The sequence below is a fragment of the Anabrus simplex genome, chromosome 4 (genome assembly GCF_040414725.1).
Source record: "Anabrus simplex isolate iqAnaSimp1 chromosome 4, ASM4041472v1, whole genome shotgun sequence".
Lineage (NCBI taxonomy): Eukaryota > Metazoa > Arthropoda > Insecta > Orthoptera > Tettigoniidae > Anabrus > Anabrus simplex.
Window position 1 is genome coordinate 217,406,588 of NC_090268.1, and position 23,097 is coordinate 217,429,684.

Genomic DNA, 23,097 nt, shown 5'->3' on the forward strand with positions numbered 1-23,097 from the left:
TGATATAGATGACATTTATAAGAAAGAAGGACCTAAATAGACGTTAGAACCTATATTTGCCTATATCCCTATAATTCATATTTTTACTGCTAAATCGGTTAACAAAGAAATTGAAGCCACCTAGAAATATTCTGGAATCTGTTATTTCACATTTGGTGGTCTGTTTTAGACACGTAAAAACATTTTATCACCTAAAAATTCGAGGTCTAGTGAACATCATTGCATGTTTCTGTAGTTGTTGGTAGTGTAGTGTGTTGTCTGAATATGATGTGAAAAGTGTTGGAACAAACACAAACACCCAGCCCCCAGTCAGAAGAATGAATTAGATGCGATTAAAATCCCCGATCTGGCCAGGAATCGAAATCGGGGCCCTCCGAAACGAAGGCTTCAACGCTAATCATTCAGCCAAGGAAATGGACAAAACAAAAAGTATTACTGTGTTTCATTATTTCTATCAGTATTTGCATTCAAATTTCGTACACAAAAAAAAAAAAAAAATCATTATTCCTATCAATTTTAACATGCAACTTTTGTAGTTTCAAATTCATCGCCTGATTTACCAGGTCGGGCCACCAGGTCAACATGTCTCTCAGTATAGTATGAAGGGCGTACTATATTGTTTTATACTTTATTTTTTCTATCGAAATGAAGTAATTTACACATCAGTAGTTGTTACGTCCACCTTCTCAACATAATCTCCTTGTAACTGTATGCACTTTTGCCATCTATGTGTCAGTCTCTCCAGACCTTCTTGAAACCATGCTTTCGGAGTGTTGGGTACCCATGCCTTGACAGCTGTGTCCAATTCTGCAAAATCCGCAAAACGGCGACCTCGCAGAGATGTTTTAATGTTCCCAAGCAGGTGATAATCACTTGGTACCAAGTCGGGAAGTATCGTGGGTGTGGCAGCACCGTGAATCCCATACGATCAATGGCAGCGGTGGCCTCTTGGCTAGTGTGGGGCCGGTCATTGCCATTTGCAGAAGCACACATTTAGCCGATTTTCCTGGCCGCTTAGTTTGAATGGCACGACGTAAGCGCTTAAGCCAGTCAATGAGGATGATGCCCTTTGTGTCCCAGAACATTCGCTTGCCAACTGATGGCACTGTTTAACATTTCTTTGGCGGTAGATTTCCCCTATGCTTCCATTGCATCGATTGTTGTTTCGTTTCGTTTCGTTTGTGGCTCATGGTAATGGAGCCACGTCTCATCACCAGTCACAAGCTTAGCCATGAAGTCGGCTGAATCTTGATCATGGCGTTCAAAAGTTCTCTGCACACGTTCACATGCCTCTGCTTTTCGTCTACAGACAAGAGTCTAGAAACCTACGTGGATGAAACCTTCCCCAACTGTAAGTGACTCTGCACAATCCACTGCAGGGTGTTTCGGCTAATTCCCGTGGCTACCTCCATTTCCGTAAGAGTGATGCACTTGTTTCCTTGGATGGGCTGTTCGACCTGGGCAATGTTGGCTGGTGTTGACACTGTCACATTCCTTCCAGAACTGGTTCCATTGTCCACCGATGTTAACTGTTTTCCGTGACGGCGCATGTTCTCCACAGTCTGTCACCAAGGGCCGACGAATTTCTGTAGTGGTCACGCCTTCTTCCCACAGAAACCAAGTCGTATAGCGCTGTCTCTGGCGATTGCTTTCCATATTGTCTGCTCCTACTCTAACAGTGTTGTGAAATGGCTATGACGAGTGCATTCGTTGGCACCTGTGCGTGTGCTGCTACCAAAAGTTGGAGCAAGGCACTAGTTACACGTCACCACCTTCAAAAGAGAAATGTGAAACATACCCGGAAGTACAAAAAATAAAGTGTAAAACAATTTGTACGCTCCTCATACAAGAGAATATGGATGCGACCAGTATTGTCTAGTGTATTTGGTTACTCTCATGACTGATTATAGTGACTCAAGTCAAGGACAAGTTTTGCTTCTCTTATAAGTTGATGCCATTTTATGCGACAGTGCGTCCTCCGGACAGTAGTTCAAAATGGTAAGTTAGTGATCTCTCTTATCTGATCAAACGAATTTTTTTGCAACTCGTCCTCGTGATTTTTGTCATAAACATTTCCTTCGCCAATTAGTTTGTCAAATACGTCTTCATTTCTCCTCATAATGTGACCAAAGAATTTCAAGCTACACAACTTGGCATACACATATTCCAACTTCCTAGATGACAGAATCATTTGTCCATGATATTGGAAACATCATACACAACATACACAATAAACTAAATAGACATTCAGATACATAATTGTAGAAACAACAGACATGTAATATAATTGTATCAGTGTCCTTATAATGACAAGTCATTTATGCACCTTCATTGCGTTCTACCATCATTTGGTAACTACAATCGGGGAGTGGGGGAGGGGGGGAATCAACTGGGCCAACGTATGGAACTAAGTGTTACCTGTGCAATGAACAGCGTACGAGTTTTTACCGTACTCAGAATACTATTTTCTGACTGAATTTCTATGAAAACTATAGTGCAAAGTATGAATGAAATATAATCTGAAACTATGTGTAAGTTTGTCTACCTCTTTGTCTCGTTTATTGATGGGGATGGGGACACGGGTACAAGTAAATTACATATTTGTTGTTCCTACAATTAAGAGTATCTGAATGTTTAGTTTATTGTTTGTAGTCAGACTCCGTCTGTAGTATTATTCAATAAATGAAAGTTTTGGGGGTATTAATGTCCGACAGCAGGAACAGAGATGAATTTATAAGGCATATTTTACAGTCGGGCACACTTCCGGATGCCAAGCTCAATTGAGAAACTAATGATGATGAAATGAATTGTGGTGAATGAAATTGGGTAAGGTGGTGGAAGGATTGAGCTATGATCTATGAATAGGTACTCCCGGCATTTGCCTAAAAGTGAAAATGGGAAACGACAGAAAACCATTCTCAAGACAGCTGAGGGTAAGGCTCGAACCCGCGCGTCTTCTAAATGCACAGCTCTATATCCGTAGCGCAATAACACGCTCGGCCACTGCACTCGGCAATATGAAACTACGTATTGAAATTAAAATTTAAACAGTTTTGACTTGACGTAGGTATTTCTGTTATCCACACATCGTTTTGTTTAGGACGCTCCACTGAATATTTTAGTAGAAAAATTATGAATTTTATGTTATGACCACGCCCATATCCTGAAAGCAACACTTAAGCATTTTAACACTCTTAACTGAACAATGATGCTTAATCTCAAGATTAACATTAAAAGATAAAATTACAGGACAATATCCTTGTGGTCAGTTGTACTGTACATATATCTAAAGCCTAATTACTGTTCTTACTCATATTTGAGGAATGTCCGCTGGACTACTCCATCTTCTCTTCGTAGTTTCATTTCACGACATTATTTTGGTAAATATCAAGGGAAGAATCCTTTAGGATTAATAATTTTAACAGTATTAACCTATGTAAAATCTCCGTAGGCCTAACTCTAAATTAAGTTAAATCGGCAATCAAAGTCAGTAAGTACCTTTTCCACAGAGAATATTAATTTCTACCACACCTTAGTAAACCACCAGCGCCACGTGTCAAGCTATGAAACTGTTCTGATTAGAATGAATGGACCCGTTTTTTCTAGGCCGGTAGGGAGCTAGTTAGAGCGGCGCATCAAGTCGACCGATATTTTCAAAAAATAGGTACAAATATAAACAATCTTATGGTCCTCACAGCCACTTTTCAGTGTTATACATTTCACGAATGTATTATCTTAGTTATTTTGGTATATATTTGAGAAGTTTGGCAACATCGCTTAAGGTTTTTAAGCCAACTGGCAATATAACCTGCCGGGAGTGCCGGGGATTCACCGCGTTTGGCGTTAAATTCATTCCACTTTTATTTGTATTTGGATGCTCATTGTTCCGCTGCAAAGCTCTCTTTGCTGCAAAGTAAGCTAGTTGTGTGCTACCTGTCAGTGTTTGGCACGAAGAATACATAGCAGAACTTGCTTTATGAGACAATATACCGGTATCCCATTTACTTAGTGACTATTTACAAGTAATCGGAAGCGTGGAGCGAGTGCTTCGTGGTGGCTAAAGTGGTATTACTTCGCTCTATTTATGTGCAAACACTAACCGTCTGGTTTCCGCTGGGTAAGTGGCCTATAGTAGTCTTTTTATTCTTATTATTAGCCTTTTTCCCAGTTAACTGGTGTGGCACGAGGTGGATTTGGGCTAGATGTACGGCCGAATGCCTTTCGTGACGCAACTCTACGAGGAGGGGTGTGATTAGTATTGGTGTGGGTTTTTTTTTTTTTTTTTTTTTTTTTACGGCGAACACAAACACTCCGTCTTCAAGCTAAAGGAATGAACGATGCTTCTTAGTGTCGTTAATCTCAATGTAGGTACCTACAACTTTCAGCACTTTCTTCTGAATAGCTTTAGCTAATTTCAGCTGGGATAAAATTCCATTAACGTATGGTCACTGGTACAAATGAGTTATTATACGTACTGTAGTGATGAGTGGCTTGAGTTCTTGCAAAACATCCTGCAGCAAACTCTGATTTTTGGGACTCTGAGAAAGCACAGAATATAAGGAATCTAAAAATATGGTTCCGTAAAATGGGGTGAATAGGATCACTTTCATGAGGAAGAATTAACCTAGCAACAGAATAAATAACGAATTATCGTCCTTTTTTTTTGTTTCAGTACATGAAGCCTACTATATTCTATAACTTCATGCACAAATATTCCTAAATTCCTTCATATTTCCTTGATTTTAACCAATTTTTTAAGTGATCCTTTTCACCCCTTGACTGGGGTCAGTAGGATCAGGCATAGTTGTTCCATTCACATCATAACCGGGGTCAATGGGATCAGTCAAATCAAAATCTCTTTATTTGCAAATGAGGTGTCTACCTCAGTGGCAAATGGTACACTAAAATACATTATTGTCAAGCACTAAATATTAAATTAACAAGAGAAGAAAATTTTCCTATAATACAATATATACAATTTACGCTAACCATTTTTTCTATTAAACACACAGCTCATCCTTAATAAATTTATTTTATTTACAAAATTCTACTTATAATATCTCCTGTACTACTTACAAATATAGTCAACTGATATACAGTATGTGGAATTACTTCAAATGATACTGTACAACTGGTATAAGATTAAAATTTACATTGCATTTATTTACTTTTTTTTTTCTTTACCCATTCTGGAACCAAGGTAGCATAACGACCTGCTGCATCTTAACCAGAGCCCCTTTTGCCACCACTTTTCAGAGTTCCTGAAGGGCCTTCACAGCTACCGTAGCGGTCCCAGGGCCCTCGAAGTCCCCACTGTACTTCACCCCTACAGGCAGCTCCCTACTTTGGCTGTCCAACTCCTTAGACCAGGGGATGGAAATAATTTATTCACACACATTTTTTATTTATATTAACCTGCACTGGTCGAATGCCCTCTAACACTTCATTTATTTTCTCTGTTGCTGTTTATTCTCTTCTTGAATATTTGTACAGATTTTGGAAAAGGATCAAACACTACCCCTGGTAAACTGTTCCACTCCTTCATATCCTTCCCAATGAATGAAAATTTACCCCAATCGCTTCTGCTAAAATTCCTTCTAATTTTATATTTGTGGTCAGTCCTGCCGATATAATTATTTTCCAACTGAAGCCTCTCACGGATATCTCCCCATGCTGCTTCTCCTGTATAGACTCTATATAGCAGACTCCTGCAGCCAGACCCACCGCGCAGCACTTCGAACCCACGGGCCCCGGCAGCCCAGCCTGTGCAGTGCCTTTCTCTTTCTGACGTGGCAGCGTACTGGCCCACAGCACTGGGCTCATACGGCCCACCGCAGTCCACCGCACTGGGCGGGCTCCGTGGAATAACCTTGAGTAGTTCTCCACAATAATGTGTGCGCTGTGCACAACGAAATGTTCACGTCACACTACTATTTGGATCATTCACTCTACGAATTCCGTACGCTACTAACATATTGCTAATCGCATTTTGAAATTAAACGGTAGATATTTCTCCTGCACTGTAATAATAATAATAATAAAAAAAATAATAATAATGATAATAATAATAGTAATAGTAGTAATTGAAAACAAACAGAAACTTTATTATAACCTAATATTCATTTGCAATTTACATCAAGTTAACTGAAAGTGAATCTAAATAACATGAAGCATATTCATAGGACTTCATTTGCGTTTACCTCAAAATAAAATATAAACAGAAGTGACGAGCAATTTGCCAACAACAAAAACAATCCTGAACATAGCTTTTCCTTAGTGTGAGTAGTTTATTGGTCATTGTTAATGTGGTGGAATGGAATTACTGTGAATGAAAAGAAGAGCATCAGCATTGTCGTGCGTTGATAATGAAGCCCGCTGAACTGCAATTTATCTCTGAAGCTGAACATGATGCTTGCATACATATTACTTTCTTAGCGATCTGGTGAAATTTTGGATAGTTTTGTCAATTTGTTTTCCAATAGGATGCTATATCTATCTTCTTGCATTCTACAATTTTGCTGTAAATATCTTTCCAGCTCATCTGTTGGAATAGGAGCATCATGAACGTCAGTCCACGAAGAAAATTTCATTACTTTGGCAGGTTGTGGCATAGTCGTGGAGTCCGATGAAATGGCATATGGCTTTTAGTGCCGGGAGTGTCCGAGGACATGTTCGCCAGATGCAGGTCTTTTGATTTGACTCCTGTAGGCGACCTGCGCGTCGTGATGAGGATGAAATGATGATGAAGACGACACATGCACCCGGCCCCCGTGCCAGCGAAATTAACCAATTAAGGTTAAAATTTCCAACCCTGCCGGGAATCAAACCCGGGACCCCTGTGACCAAAGGCCAGCACGCTAACCATTTAGCCATGGAGCCGGACACGGAAACATTAGAATGCTCGTCATTCAAGCACACCTCGTTCATCATTTTTTATCTAATCATAAAAAAGACAAAATCAGTCCAACTCCTTTAATCTACACTAATATAATAAAGAGAGAGCGCGAATTTTGTTAGTTTGTGTATATCTGGAGGGTAATCTCAGAAACTACTGGACCGATTCTAAAAATCCTTTTACTAATGTAAATATACATTATCCCTGAGGGACATGGGCTGTATTTTATTTTCAAAACAATTCAAGGTGGGGGCGACAGGGAAGGCGTAAAAATTATAGGCTCATATAGGCGAAATATCGAATTTGTCATGCAAGGACAACACTAAGCTCATTTTAAGTCCCTTGACCTAAAGAACAAATCTCGGTAAGCCCTATGGGCCCGAAAACTATGTTTTACGGCCCTGAAACCGACTGTTATGGAGATATTAGCACCACACTACCCCTGCTCTCGGAATCGGATAAGGAAATGAAGTGCCGTAACCATGGCAATGCCAGCTACAGGGTTCTACAGCAGCGCGATTATGTGTGTACGTTTGGGCATAGCTGCCAACCAAAATTTGTATACATAATCCCTGAGCATATCTACAATATATCTCCAAAAATTAACATGTTACAGATGTGAAGTGGTATTTATAATCTCTTTTAAAAATAAATAGACATGTCTCTCTTTTTTGTTTTTGGAAAATCCACATAGGAGGGGGTGGAGGAAGGGCTGATAAAGGGGTTGAATTCTTTTTATGCGGATACTTATATCTCAAAACCTGAAGATGTTACAGATGTGGAAATACATATTTGTAATCTCCTTTAAAAATAAAGAAACATGTTTTTTTTACTTGAGAGAAGACGTTCTCACATGTTCAGTTCTATGTTGCACGGTCATCTCAGCCCCAAAAGGCAATACGAAAAACTTTGTTTACAATGGGTTTCTGGGGTAAATGAAACTCAATTTTTCAGTGAGGTTTTATACTTCAGGGATTTTCAGATAATGTCTTAGTACAGTACCGAGGAACGATTACTTTTATCAAATTACGAAATCCACGCGAGAAGCCGCGAGTAACTGCTAGTGTGTACATAAAATTCACCGCAGATCATACAGCACACATACTTAACGTCTTTCCCATCACCGTCAACTGCAGGCTTGAATACCAACCAAATACGACTTTTAAGTTTAGGATCCGGTTCAGAAGTCTTGTATTGTGCGGTTTTTAGTTCGTTTGTTGCTTCTTTTTTTACTTCACGATTTTTTTTGCCATGGTTTCTTTTCTTTTGGAATTACAGTCCACATTCATTTCCGATAACAGGATAGACGGAGAAGTCAAACTGAAAACCACAGCAAATTTGATCGGCTCCACTCGACAGTATTGCAACGCACCCCGGTGACACGCAGTACACTGTACACATTGAAGCAGTCAGCCCATTGAACTATCATAGCGCTGTCCTTAGTTCACCGCGTCACGGGCTTCATTTGTTCGAGCCTTTCAAAGCCCATTGCAGTGTACTGCTGAAGCAGCTCATGGGCTGGGCCTCGCTGCAGGACTCTGCTATATAGTCCTATAAGTCTAGTTTTCTCCCTTCTCTTACTTAAAGTTTCCCACCCTAGTTCCTTTAACATTTGTGATACACTACTCTTTCTCCTGAAATCCCCTGTTACAAATCTTGCTGCTTTCCTCATCACACTATCTATTTCTTTTATTAGGTATTCTTGGCGAGGATCCCAAACACTGTTTGCATATTCCAATAATGGACGAACCATACTTAGGTAACTTTTCTCTTTTAATTCTTTGTTGCATCCTTTAAGTACCCTCATTATGACATGTAACGATCTGTATGCTTTCCCAACAATGTCATCCACATGACCCTTCCAGTGCAAATTACTTTCAAATCTTACACCTAAGTATTTGCACTTGCCATCTTTTGGGATAACTACCCCATCCAAAGTATATTCAAATTCAGTTTTAAAACTCCTGTTTGTAAATGTTGTAACAGTTGATTTGCCTCCATTAACCTTCATATTATTCTCTTCAACCCATATTTGGATACTCTCAAGGTCCCTTTGTAATTCTGAACAATCCTCAATGGTATTTATTTCCCTATAAACAATTATGTCATCTGCATACAATCTTATTTTTGATGTTATATTATTCCCTAAATCATTTACGTATATTAAGAAAAGTAATGGACCGATTATACTACCCTGTGCAATTCCCTTCCAAACTTTCTCTTCCTGCGATACGTTATTTCCTACTTTGACTTTCTGAACCCTTGAATTTAGAAATGTTTTTACCCAACGTGTAACCCTTACGTCCAATCCTATTCCCTCCAATTTCTTTAATAATATTCCATGTTCCACTCTATCAAAGGCTTTGGAAAGATCTATGGCTATGCAATCTAACTGGCCTCCTGAATCCAATTGGTCTGATGTGTCCTGCTGAAATCCCACCAGTTGTGCCTCACAAGAAAATTTCTTTCTAAATCCATACTGGCTCCTCATGAACCAATTTTTATCATCACATATCCCTCTGATGTACTTTGATATTAAACTTTCCAGTATTTTAAAAACTGTACTGGTCAGGCTGATTGGTCTGTAGTTCTCTGGTTTCCTTTTATCACCCTTTCCTTTATAAATTGGTATTATTATAGATATGGTTCATGTTTGTGGGTTACTGTAGTCACGTCCTAGTTCGTGAACCATGGGCAACGGCTGAGTGGCCTAGTAAGTGGTCCTGAGAGTCGGGATACCAGTTGCTATGGAATGGGAGTGGGCATCTCGGACATAATCTGAGTCGTGGCCCTCCTTGTGCTCAGGCGGCTAGGACTATACAATTCACCGGTGGTCCATAACCCGTTAGAGGAGAGATCCTCACTTGGACTATGTGCAAGAAGGGCAGCATCCTGCTTCATGAATTTACCGAGCTCAGAACACTTTAAGCAAGCCTCGGACCTATGGGAGTAATGGAGTCCCACTCCCATTTGACAGGCGGGGGACTCCTTGGAAACAACTTGGCGAACGAAATGGAATTCGATGGGGAGCTATCAATATTAATGGGGCTTATGGAAGAAAGAAGGTAGAACTGGCTGAGTCAGCAGAGAGGATGCATCTGGATGTGCTAGGAGTAAGTGATATTCGGGTAAGGGGAGATAAGGAGGAAGAGATAGGAGATTATAAAGTGTACTTGACGGGTGTTAGAAAGGGAAGGGCAGAGTCTGGGGTAGGGCTCTTTATCAGGAATATCATTGCACGCAACATAGTTTCTGTTAGGCACGTAAATGAGCGAATGATGTGGGTAGATTTGTCAGTGGGAGGAATTAGGACAAGAATTGTGTCTGTGTATTCACCATGTGAGGGTACAGATGAGGATGAAGTTGACAAGTTTTATGAAGCATTGAGTGACATCGTGGTCAGGGTCAACAGCAAGGATAGAATAGTGCTAATGGGCGATTTCAATGCGAGAGTTGGGAATAGAACTGAAGGATACGAAAGGGTGATTGGTAAATGTGGGGAAGATATGGAAGCTAATGGGATTGGGAAGCGTTTGCTGGACTTCTGTGCTAGTATGGGTTTAGCTGTTACGAATACATTCTTCAAGCATAAGGCTATTCACCGCTACACATGGGAGGCTAGGGGTACCAGATCCATAATAGACTATATCTTAACAGACTTTGAATTCAGGAAATCTTTTAGGAATGTACGAGTTTTTCGCGGATTTTTCGATGATACAGACCACTATCTGATCTGCAGTGAACTAAGTATCTCTAGGCCTAGGGTAGAGAAAGTGAAATCTGTCTGCAAACGAATAAGGGTAGAAAGTCTCCAGGACGAGGAAATTAGACAGAAGTACATGGATATGATTAGTGAGAAGTTTCGAACAGTAGAGAGTAAGCAGGTTCAGGATATAGAAAGTGAATGGGTGGCATACAGGGATGCTGTAATAGAAACAGCAAGGGAATGCCTAGGAGCAACTGTGTGTAAAGGTGGGAAAAGGCGAACATCTTGGTGGAATGATGAAGTGAGAGCAGCCTGTAAACGTAAAAAAAGGCTTATCAGAAATGGCCCCAAACAAGGGCCAAGGCAGACAGGGATTGGTACGTTGATGAAAGAAACAGAGCGAAACAAATAGTTGTTGAATCCAAAAAGAAGTCATGGGAAGATTTTGGTAATAACCTGGAAAGGCTAGGTCAAGCAGCAGGGAAACCTTTCTCGACAGTGATAAAGAATCTCAGGAAGGGAGGGAAAAAGGAAATGAACAGTGTTTTGATTAATTCAGGTAAACTCATAATAGATCCCAGGGAATCAGTGGGGAGGTGGAGGGAATATTTTGAACATCTTCTCAATGTAAAAGGAAATCATCATGGTGGTGTTGCAAACGGCCAAGCTCATGGGGAGGAGGAAAATGATGTTGGTGAAATTATGCTTGAGGAAGTGGAAAGGATAGTAAATAAACTCCATTGTCATAAGGCAGCAGGAATAGATGAAATTAGACCTGAAATGGTGAAGTACAGTGGGAAGGCAGGGATGAAATGGCTTCATAGAGTAGTAAAATTAGCGTGGAGTGTTGGTAAGGTACCTTCAGATTGGACAAAAGCAGTAATTGCACCTATCTATAAGCAAGGGAACAGGAAGGATTGCAACAACTATCGAGGTATCTCATTGATTAGTATACCAGGCAAAGTATTCACTGGCATCTTGGAAGGGAGGGTGCGATCAGTCGTTGAGAGGAAGTTGGATGAAAACCAGTGTGGTTTCAGACCACAGAGAGGCTGTCAGGATCAGATTTTCAGTATGCGCCAGGTAACTGAAAAATGCTACGAGAGGAATAGGCAGTTGTGTTTATATTTCGTAGATCTAGAGAAAGCATATGACAGGGTACCGAGGGAAAAGATGTTCGCTATACTGCGGGACTATGGAATTAAAGGTAAATTATTAAAATCAATCAAAGGCATTTATGTTGACAATTGGGCTTCAGTGAGAATTGATGGTAGAATGAGTTCTTGGTTCAGGGTACTTACAGGAGTTAGACAAGGCTGTAATCTTTCACCTTTGCTGTTTGTAGTTTACATGGATCATATGCTGAAAGGTATAAAATGGCAGGGAGGGATGCAGTTAGGTGGAAATATAGTAAGCAGAGTGGCCTATGGTGACGACTTGGTCTTAATGGCAGACTGTGCCGAAAGCCTGCAGTCTAACATCTTGGAACTTGAAAATAGGTGCAATGAGTATGGTATGAAAATTAGCCTCTCGAAGACTAAATTGATGTCAGTAGGTAAGAAATTCAACAGAATCGAATGTCAGATTGGTGATACAAAGCTAGAACAGGTCGATAATTTCAAGTATTTAGGTTGTGTGTTTTCCCAGGATGGTAATATAGTAAGTGAGATTGAATCAAGTTGTAGTAAAGCTAATGCAGTGAGCTCGCAGTTGCGATCAGCAGTATTCTGTAAGAAGGAAGTCAGCTCTGAGACGAAACTATCTTTACATCGGTCTGTTTTCAGACCAACTTTGCTTTACGGGAGCGAAAGCTGGGTGGACTCAGGATATCTTATTCATAAGTTAGAAGTAACAGACATGAAAGTAGCAAGAATGATTGCTGGTACAAACAGGTGGGAACAATGGCAGGAGGGTACTCAGAATGAGGAGATAAAGGCTAATTTAGGAATGAACTCGATGGATGAAACTGTACGCATAAACCGGCTTCGGTGGTGGGGTTATGTAAGGCGAATGGAGGAGGATAGGTTACCTAGGAGAATAATGGACTCTGTTATGGAGGGTAAGAGAAGTAGAGGGAGACCAAGACGACGATGGTTAGACTCTGTTTCTAACGATTTAAAGATAAGAGGTATAGAACTAAATGAGGCCACAACACTAGTTGCAATTCGAGGATTGTGGCGACGTTTAGTAAATTCTCAGAGGCTTGCAGACTGAACGCTGAAAGGCATAACAGTCTATAATGATAATGTATGGATGTATTATTATAGATTCCTTCCATTCCTTTGGTATTACACTATTATTTATGACAGAGTCAAAGAGAAACTTTAAATAAGGCACTATGTACCACCCCATTGTCTTTAACACCTCCCCAGTAATTTGATCACTTCCTGCTGCTTTTTCTTGCTGGAGCAGTTGGATTTCTCTGAAAATATCTTCATTTGTGAATGAGAAGGTTCTTGTTTCCATCTGTGTTTCTCCCTCTCTATCTTCTGTTTCAGTTTCCAACTCCTGACAATCATTTACTGAATCTCTGAATTCCCTACTAAAGAGGTTTGCTTTCTCAGTATCTGTTAAATAGTGTTCACCCCCTTCTCCCGCCATTGTAGGATTTTGGATTCCTTTTCCTTTTCCTTTTTGATTCCTGATATATGAATACAGCTTTTTCATTTCCCTTTGTGGTCATTATGCTCTTGAAGAATGCCATTCATATAATACTCTTTTGCTTCCTTTCTCACTCTATTCAGTTCCCTCATTAGCTGTTTTCTATTTTCTCTACTCTCCCTACCTTCTTTGATTTTCCTGTTTACTATGCTACATTTTCTTTTAATTTTCTTATTTCCCTTGTAAAATAAACAGGGTCAGAGGTCATTTGACCCTTCTTAACAGGTACAAATCTCTTCTCTCCTTCCCAAATGATTCCTTTGAATTTAGCCCAAAGTGTATCCACATTACTCCCTTCACTTATCCAACAACTGAATTGTGATTTAAGGTAAGTCCCAAATTCATCAACTTTAGTTTTTCTGTACAATTTCTTGTCTTGTGTGACCCTCTTATTAAGCCTTTTTGGTACCAGTCCCACATCCATTATTACAGCCTTATGGTCACCTATTCCTTCAATTACCTCAGTTTTATCATCAATTTCCGATGGTTTAACCAAGAATACATCTAGTAAGTTATTGAGACGAGTTGGTTCTTGTACTACTTGTGTAAATCCTCCCTCCCAAATTAACTTATTTGCCAGTTTCTGTTCATGGGCTTCACTTACAGCTCCATTCCATTCAACTTCCGGCAAGTTTAGATCTCCCCCAATTATTACCACATCATTATTATTGTTTTTATGAGTATAATCTATTGGTTTCTCAAATATTTCCATGTCTCTTTCCTCTCTTCCAGGCCTGTGTGTTCCTATAATTCCCACCTCCTTCATATTATCACAAATTAATTTTATCCCTAATATTTCATCCCTTTCATCGGTAAACCATTCATGTGAACAATAAGTTTCCTTCACCAGAATAAACACCCGCCCCCCTTCCTTTTTATCTTCTTGGTCTCTACGATAGACTGTGTATCCTGCTGGAAATACTTCTCTCTACCACGATTCCACTCCTATCACCACATCAGTCTCATAAGATTCCATCAATGTACTGAATTTTAATTGTTTATTTACTACACTCTGACAGTTTACCAAGAGCAATCTCAGACCCCCTTCGTCCCTAAAACTTGACTGTTGCAATTGGGTAACTTGAAATTCCTTACTTTCCTGAGTTTCATTTTCTAGTTGGCTGAGCCAGCTTGAAGTACAGCTGGCTCTTTCTACTCAAGGGAGTTGCCTTTTTTACAGTACATATCCTAAGATTAATAAAATCTAGAACAATATTTGCTATCTTTCGTTTACCTGAATTGTTTAGATGAAGGCCATGCTTTGTGTAACAGTGTCTCTCAAAACTGCTGCTATCAATTACCTGTGTATTACAAAAATGTTTTCAAATTTTAACCATATCTGTATTAACTTTGTCCACTTCAATGTTCACACACGAGTCTCTAATCAAATCATGCCTGTGGGGCACGTTCACTACAAAGATGTTAGTGTGAGTCAGCTTACCTAGTGTACATTTAAGTTCAGAAATGACATTCTTAGCGCCGTTGTGAGCTACGTCGTTCGTCCCGCCGATGATCACTTCTGCATCACAACTTCCGAGATTTCTTGCCGCCTGCTCCGTGTTTTCCAGTACCTTCTTCATTGGGGCCCCAGGATAGACGACAGCCGATACTGCAATATCTTTATTGTTCATTTTCTCCGCAATTCCCCTCGCCTGGCTATCACCAAATATAAGAATGTTCGACACTTTCGCCGGTGCACTGTGTGGGATTTTAGGCCTAACGTTGCCGCTTCTCGTAACGGGTTTTGCGCTATACGTTTGACTGCTTCCCGTACGGATACCTTGCGTATCGCTTACTTCCCTCAGGGCTGAAAATCTATTTTTGGTGTCAATTACAAAATTGTCCTTATTTAAGTGTACATTTTTCCTCCTAGAATCTGAAGCAACTTGACACCACGCGCTAGAATTCACAGAGCCACCTGTGTTCTGAGTGTTTACTGGTACCGGTACTTTCGATTCCAGTAAACGTACCTTCTCCTTTAAAATCTCATTCTCCGCTTTTAATGCTTGTAAATCCTGTTGCAATAAAGAGAGAATTACAAGTACATTATCATTACCTCCATCCTCTAAGGAATGAGACGCCAGCGATTCGTTGTCCGTTGTAGGCCTAGGTTTGTTACCGCTATTCAAATTGCTCTCGCCACAGCTAACACAGGTCCAAGTATCTTCATTTTTAGCAAAACCAGCACTACATACACACTCAAAATGGTACCAAATTAAACACTTTTCACACTGGATACCATTCTTCACTCGCTTCTTGTTTACACCACACTTATTCCCGATTATTTTGCAAGAGAACCGGGATGTATCTTCACTTACATCCTTCGCTGATAGTTAAAACACATGACTACACTTTCTCTTATAGTTTAATGTTCTGAAATAACTAAAACAAAATTGATTGGGTTAAAAAACATTGTTGTTAAAGTAAAAAGTAAAAAAAGAATAGTGTTTTGAATTAACCTTCGGGCTCACAAAATTAGCCACAAATCGATCCTTCTCTTTCTTCTCTGCAACTTGACCAATGAAAGAGTGACTCTCACTGGAACTGGTGCCTGGTTTACTAGTCAGAAAAGAAACCAGTAGCCAGTGCCCATTTTCAACTTCCTCGGCAGGAACTTCTATTTGGTTATTTGCATTCCTTTCTGAATTCTGTCCATGCAAAGAAGGTCGGGAAATACCAGATCACTGTTGGCTGGTGGAACATCCACTTCCCAACCAGACTTGTTAATTTTTGAAGAGGCATGGGAAAACAGTCTTTGAGACAGATGCTTCATTTTTTCCTGGCCCTAGTGTCTTATTAATTGTATCCTTAGCCAATTGTATGGTCTCAGGATCATGGTTCTTGTAAGCCGTTTCATGCGCATCTCATTTGTAAGTTCTTGGCATGGTGATCCTATTCAGCCCAAACACACCTACAAAAATTACAAAGTGATATTAACCTAAATTCCGGAAATGCTAATAGATGCAAAATATTGCCTATTTCACACATGATTCTGGAAATTGTTTTGAATACAGAATGCTCACTGTGGTTTCGGGGAATTGAATAGTTTCTGCGATTCGGACAAAGTTATTTCACACCCATATATTGTCACAGTGGCACAAATGGTGGGAAAACGTACTGGTGTCATGGCAGGCAACCACCACACATGAAATTTACTGGATTCCCAGGAGAAAATAATTCTTTATACCTGGAAATCTTTAAAAATGAAAGTCATTTACTCGTTGATAAGTGAAGTCAATAATTTTATCACTTTATGAACCCATTCAACCCATTTTACGGTATGTGCCATTCAATGCGATGAGAGGTTGATGCATGTATTAATGCTAAAGGAGAACATTTTGAGCATTTCATGTAAGAAAGAGTTTCATGTGTTATGATGGTACATTCTGTTCCTGTGTGTTTCCCATGATTAATGTACCACTGGTATGTTAGTTGTTGAAAACAAGTTCTAATATGGACATAAAGCATTTCCAGACCCATGTCTATCTAATATATTTTCTTCTTCTATGTGTCAGGAATGTTTCCTTAAGGTCTGTTATTGTTGGACACATACATATAAAAAATTAATTGTTTTATGAGAAACACTAAATATCATGGTATTACTCCAGCCCAGTTGACAACATATTTCTAATGTTATAAGAAAGTGGGAATTAATGAAATCTTAGTTGGAGTGCATCTCAGAGGAGAGATGTGTTCATTGCGATGTCCAGGAACCCATCATCCCACCACAAGAAGTACATTTATTTTTATAACCTAATGAAGAATATTACACATCATTTTCATTTCTGAAGTAGCTACTTGCATTCTTTTTGGCCAGTGTAAAGTGGCACGTGATCTCGATCCCGTCAGTAATGTTAATCATAATCTGTTACCAACCCCAGCACAATAAAAGCGCACCTGTCCAGATCCTATCCTAATGTCTGCACAGCAAGAACCACTCCAGACCAATGGTCTTGTCTAGATCCTATCCTAACGTCCGCACGGCAAGAACCACTCCAGACCAACGGTCTTGTCCAGATCCTATCCTAACGTCTGCACGGCAAGAACCACTCCAGACCAATGGTCTTGTCCAGGTCCTATCCTAACGTCCGCACGGCAAGAACCAGTCCACGAAACTATAGAGGCCTAGGGCCACTTCACGGCTTCTAACCTGGGGGCTTACGCCCGCAGACCCCCTTTGCTTGTCCCTATGTCACTGGTCTTATCAAGGTCCTATCCTAATATCCGCACGGCAAGAACCACTCCAGACCAATGGTCTTGTCCAGGTCCTATCCTAACGTCTGCACGGCAAGAACCAGTCCAGACCAGTCGTGTTTCCACACGAAACTAGAGGCTTAGGGCCACTTCGTGGCTTCTAACCTGGGAGCTTACGCCCCCGATAGTTACTTTAATATTTGATGAAATAAATAGCACTTCTTAAATCAATACCTAGTTCTTTGAAAATCCCTTCAGGCGCATGACCTTTGTTAAGCATGTTGGCATGCTTGATATTAGTTTCCTTGTGTCATCGCCGGGCTGAGTGGCTCAGACGGTTGAGGCGCTGGCCTTCTGACCCCAACTTGGCAGGTTTGATCCTGGCTCAGTCCGGTGGTATTTGAAGGTGCCTCGTGTCGGTAGATTTACTGGCACATAAAGGAACTCCTGCGGGACTAAATTCCGGCACCTCAGCGTCTCCGAAAACCGTAAAAGAGTAGTTAGTGGGACGTAAAGCAAATAACATTATTATTACTATTATTATTATTCTTGTGTCATCCATCTGAATACAACCCCATTCATTTTGAATTCTTCTTTCTAGCTCAGTCTTGGAACTCTCCAGTAATCTGCACACTCTTCTTTTCAGCTTAGCCCATAGATTTTCAGTTGGTTTCAAGTCTGGTGTTTGGGGAGTGTTTCTATTACTTCAGGGCAGTTATACAAAAGCCAACTATGCACAACTGAATATTTTTGCATTGGGTTACTGTCCTGATAAAAATTAACACTGACTCTGATCTTGTCCAGCCTCATGGTGTAGGGGGCAACACGGCCGCCTGTCACCCGGCGGCCCCGGGTTCGATTCCCGGCCGGGTCAGGGGTTTTTAATTACATACATACATACATTATCATTATAGACTGTTATGCCTTTCAGCGTTCAGTCTGCAAGCCTCTGTGAATTTACTAAACGTCGCCACAATCCTCGATTTGCAACTAGTGTTGTGGCCTCATTTAGTTCTCATACCTCTTATCTTTAAATCGTTAGAAACCGAGTCTAACCATCGTCGTCTTGGCCTCCCTCTACTTCTCTTACCCTCCATAACAGAGTCCATTATTCTCCTAGGTAACCTATCCTCCTCCATTCGCCTTACATGACCCCACCACCGAAGCCAGTGTATGCGTACAGCTTCATCCATCGAGTTCATTCCTAAATTAGCCTTTATCTCCTCATTCCGAGTACCCTCCTGCCATTGTTCCCACCTGTTTGTACCAGCAATCATTCTCGCTACTTTCATGTCTGTTACTTCTAACTTATGAATAAGATATCCTGAGTCCACCCAGCTTTCGCTCCCGTAAAGCAAAGTTGGTCTGAAAACAGACCGATGTAAAGATAGTTTCGTCTCGGAGCTGACTTCCTTCTTAAAGAATACTGCTAATCGCAACTGCGAGCTCACTGCATTAGCTTTACTACACCTTGATTCAATCTCTCTTACTATATTGCCATCCTGGGAGAACACACAACCTAAATACTTGAAATTATCGACCTGTTCTAGCTTTGTATCACCAATCTGACATTCGATTCTGTTGAATTTCTTACCTACTGACATCAATTTAGTCTTCGAGAGGCTAATTTTCATACCATACTCATTGCACCTATTTTCAAGTTCCAAGATATTAGACTGCAGGCTTTTGGCACAGTCTGCCATTAAGACCAAGTTGTCAGCATAGGCCAAATTGCTTACTACATTTCCACCTAACTGAATCCCTCCCTGCCATTTTATACCTTTGAGCATATGATCCATGTAAACTACAAACAGCAAAGGTGAAAGATTACAGCCTTGTCTAACCCCTGTAAGTATCCTGAACCAAGAACTCATTCTACCATCAATTCTCACTGAAGCCCAATTGTCAACATAAATGCCTTTGATTGATTTTAATAATCTACCTTTAATTCCATAGTCCTCCAGTATGGCGAACATCTTTTCCCTCAGTACCCTGTCATATGCTTTCTCTAGATCTATGAAACATAAACACAACTGCCTATTCCTCTCGTAGCATTTTTCAATTACCTGGCGTATACTGAAAATCTGATCCTGACAGCCTCTCTGTGGTCTGAAACCACACTGGTTTTCATCCAACTTCCTCTCAACGACTGATCGCACCCTCCCTTCCAAGATGCCAGTGAATACTTTGCCTGGTATACTAATCAATGAGATACCTCGATAGTTGTTGCAATCCTTCCTGTTCCCTTGCTTATAGATAGGTGCAATTACTGCTTTTGTCCAATCTGAAGGTACCTTACCAACACTCCACGCTAATTTTACTACTCTATGAAGCCATTTCATCCCTGCCTTCCCACTGTACTTCACCATTTCAGGTCTAATTTCATCTATTCCTGCTGCCTTATGACAATGGAGTTTATTTACTATCCTTTCCACTTCCTCAAGCATAATTTCACCAACATCGTTTTCCTCCTCCCCATGAGCTTGGCTGTTTGCATCACTACCATGATGATTTCCTTTTACATTGAGAAGATGTTCAAAATATTCCCTCCACCTCTCCAGTGATTCCCTGGGATCTATTATGAGTTCACCTGAATTACTCAAAACACTGTTCATTTCTTTTTTCCCTCCCTTCCTAAGATTCTTTATTACTGTCGAGAAAGGTTTCCCTGCTGCTTGACCTAGCCTTTCCAGGTTATTACCAAAATCTTCCCATGACTTCTTTTTGGATTTAACAACTATTTGTTTCGCTCTGTTTCTTTCATCTACGTACCAATCCCTGTCTGCCTTGGCCCTTGTTTGGTGCCATTTCTGATAAGCCTTCTTTTTACGTTTACAGACTGCTCTCACTTCATCATTCCACCAAGATGTTCGCCTTTTCCCACCTTTACACACAGTTGCTCCTAGGCATTCCCTTGCTGTTTCTATTACAGCATCCCTGTATGCCACCCATTCACTTTCTATATCCTGAACCTGCTTACTCTCTACTGTTCGAAACTTCTCACTAATCATATCCATGTACTTCTGTCTAATTTCCTCGTCCTGGAGACTTTCTACCCTTATTCGTTTGCAGACAGATTTCACTTTCTCTACCCTAGGCCTAGAGATACTTAGTTCACTGCAGATCAGATAGTGGTCTGTATCATCGAAAAATCCGCGAAAAACTCGTACATTCCTAAAAGATTTCCTGAATTCAAAGTCTGTTAAGATATAGTCTATTATGGATCTGGTACCCCTAGTCTCCCATGTGTAGCGGTGAATAGCCTTATGCTTGAAGAATGTATTCGTAACAGCTAAACCCATACTAGCACAGAAGTCCAGCAAACGCTTCCCATTCCCATTAGCTTCCATATCTTCCCCACATTTACCAATCACCCTTTCGTATCCTTCAGTTCTATTCCCAACTCTTGCATTGAAATCGCCCATTAGCACTATTCTATCCTTGCTGTTGACCCTGACCACGATGTCACTCAATGCTTCATAAAACTTGTCCACTTCATCCTCATCTGCACCCTCACATGGTGAATACACGGACACAATTCTAGTCCTAATTCCTGCAACTGACAAATCTACCCACATCATTCGCTCATTTACGTGCCTAACAGAAACTATGTTGCGTGCAATGGTATTCCTGATAAAGAGCCCTACCCCAGACTCTGCCCTTCCCTTTCTAACACCCGTCAAGTACACTTTATAATCTCCTATCTCTTCCTCCTTATCTCCCCTTACCCGAATATCACTTACTCCTAGCACATCCAGATGCATCCTCTCTGCTGACTCAGCCAGTTCTACCTTCTTTCTTCCATAAGCCCCATTAATATTGATAGCTCCCCATCGAATTCCATTTCGTTCGCCAAGTTGTTTCCAAGGAGTCCCCCGCCTGTCAAATGGGAGTTGGACTCCATTACTCCCATAGGTCCGAGGCTTGCTTAAAGTGTTCTGAGCTCGGTAAATTCATGAAGCAGGATGCTGCCCTTCTTGCACATAGTCCAAGTGAGGATCTCTCCTCTAACGGGTTATGGACCACCGGTGAATTGTATAGTCCTAGCCGCCTGAGCACAAGGAGGGCCACGACTCAGATTATGTCCGAGATGCCCACTCCCATTCCATAGCAACTGGTATCCCGCCTCTCAGGACCACTTACTAGGCCATTCAGCCGTTGCCCATGGTTCACGAGCTTGGACGTGACTACAGTAACCCACAAACATGAACCACGGGTTTTTAATTGTAAATTATTAATATCCCTGGCCTGGGGACTGGGTGTTTGTGTCATCCTTAACGTTCCTTTCCTCACATTCAATACTCTACACTTCTGCAATTCCACTTACACGCAGGTTCCTATCGTATGGTGAACGTAGTGGCCAAAGATCTACAGAGGTTAACGTCATGAACAAATATAATTTTTTTAAAGACTTTTATGCAGATTTTCTTTTGAAAATCTTAAGTTGGTGAACTGTTTCAGGATAGACCTCCTTACCACACTCCTGGAACAATTCTGCTGCTAATTTAGGGGTATCGAGCCTGAGATGTTCCTTTATCTTCCTTACAAATACCTGTACTTCTTGCTCAGTGAGTTTGAGGACTTGACTCCAGCCCGTCTTCATTGTAGAAACTTTATCTTCTAGTGCCATCAGTTTGGGTCATTTCTTCTACTCATCCAAAGACAAGCATCTGCAGATAATAATGCTGCATCATGTTGTGTTGGGAATTGGGCTGTAAATTACTCTTTTTTAGCTCTTCATTTGGCTTTTGTCTAACACATACCTTGCTATAAGAACTGATAACTTGAAATTTACACTCGTGGACAAAAACAACGTCCTTTCGCTAAGATTCACCTTTATTAATAGAGTCCGTGTCAAGCTTTTTCTGTTTACTTCACTAATGAATGGTTTCTTCCTGCCAGCTATACCTTTGTGTCCTCTCCTCTTAAGCTGGTAAACTGTTTCAGGATAGACCTCCTTACCACACCCCTGGAACAATTCTGCTGCTAATTTAGGAGTATGGAGCCTGGAATGTTCCTTTATCTTCCTTACAAATATCTGTTCTTCTTGCTCAATGAGTTTGAGGACCTGACTCCAGCCCGTCTTCATTGTAGAAAATATGCTCCTTGTTATATTAAGCAACTTTCTTATTTGCCTTTGAGCCATCTGCTCAGTACAATGGAATATTTTCATCTGGTGTTTCTCAAAAGTATTATTCTTTCCTTTCCAATCCATATCACTGACAGTCTGCAGACCAACACCAGGATGTACAGAGAATTGTGCTTCAGAGAGATGACAGTGCATTGAGTATTCAAAGATATAAACTTCATTGTTGTTTCCGTATTGAACTGAGATCACAGAGATAAGTTATTGAAGTTATTGAAAAGGTTGAACCTTATAAATAACTTATCTCAGTGCATTGAGTAGTAAACACAGGCAGAAGTTGCGGAATGTCTGAATTTTGAACTCGTGCACTCCTGTCACATTTCAGAAATGTACGGTGTTTATTTTGTTACTACAGAAGTCTGATACTGAATTATTAGTGCCTGCATTTGTGGCACTTCAGCATCCTTCTGTCAACCCACGTCAGTTTTATTCCTGTTTGCAGTGTCAGATAAAGAAAGTAATAGGAAGAGAAAAAGCTCTCACTAAATAGTAATG